Source organism: Apis dorsata, unplaced genomic scaffold (genome assembly GCF_000469605.1).
Source record: "Apis dorsata unplaced genomic scaffold, Apis dorsata 1.3 scaffold_397, whole genome shotgun sequence".
In the NCBI taxonomy this organism is placed as follows: Eukaryota; Metazoa; Arthropoda; class Insecta; order Hymenoptera; family Apidae; genus Apis; species Apis dorsata.
In genome coordinates, this window is record NW_006263656.1 from 993,605 (window position 1) to 994,631 (window position 1,027).

The following is a 1,027-nucleotide window of genomic DNA, read 5'->3' on the forward strand; positions in this document are numbered from 1 at the left end:
TGGTTTATTTTCTTGCAGAGTTTTTAGCTGCCGTGAACCGCTTCTACGAACGCCGACTGAATAAATACAGTTTCCTCCCTCCCCCCCTCCGTATAAACGTTTCGAGGGAGGTTTAACGCTGTACGAACGGTGTTTAAGTGAATTCTTTCAGGTTTCTCTTGTTTTCGTCCCTGACAAAGTTTCTTTCGGGGGTTGCTCTCCAGTTATTTCTTTTCTTTTTTTTTTTTTTAATTTATATTTGAAAATTGTTTCAGTACAAAGGGTTGAAGAAGGGGCAAACTATCCGAGAGGGATACTGTCGTCTTTTCCTCTTTTTTCTTTCTTAAAGAGAAAATTCTTTGCGTGATCCTTAAAGTATCAAACCAATCGACAAATCTTAAAAATCTTGTGAAATAATGTTTTTAAGAAAAGTCTCTGTAAGAAGAAAAATTTTTCGTCTTCTTTCTTTCCCCCTTTTCCACTTTTTTAAACACTGAACTTCCTTGAAATTCCATAAGAAATATATCATAATCAAGGTGCAATGAATCAAAATAATAATATTAATAATCCTAACGTGATGTCGAAACGATGAAAGTTGATGTTTGAAAATTGAATTTATAAAATTATTCCAGTGGAATTTATCTCTTTCGTCTTTTCTTTTTTTTCCTTTTATTTTCTTTTTTCTTTTCTCTCTCTCTTTTTCTCTTTTCAGAGATCAGCTTTCTCGAAATTCAAAAGACAAGTTTCAGCAAGGGCTGTTACAGTTGAAGTGCGATAAATCAAGTCAGTGGCATCGATAATTTTAACGTGATGCCAGGAGCCGTATGATATACTGCAAATGGATTTTCGTCGAGGTATTTCAATTGGTATTACCGGAACGCTGGGAGTTTTAAAACTTGGAGGATTGTCGAAGTTCCGGTTTCGTTGTCACTCGCAGGTGGTTTCTTCCTTCCTTACGCGAATTTTTAAAAGTAGAAAGAAACTTTTTTGGTTACGAATTCCGTGCAGATAATATATAATATTCCTCGAAATTCTTTTTTTTTTTTTT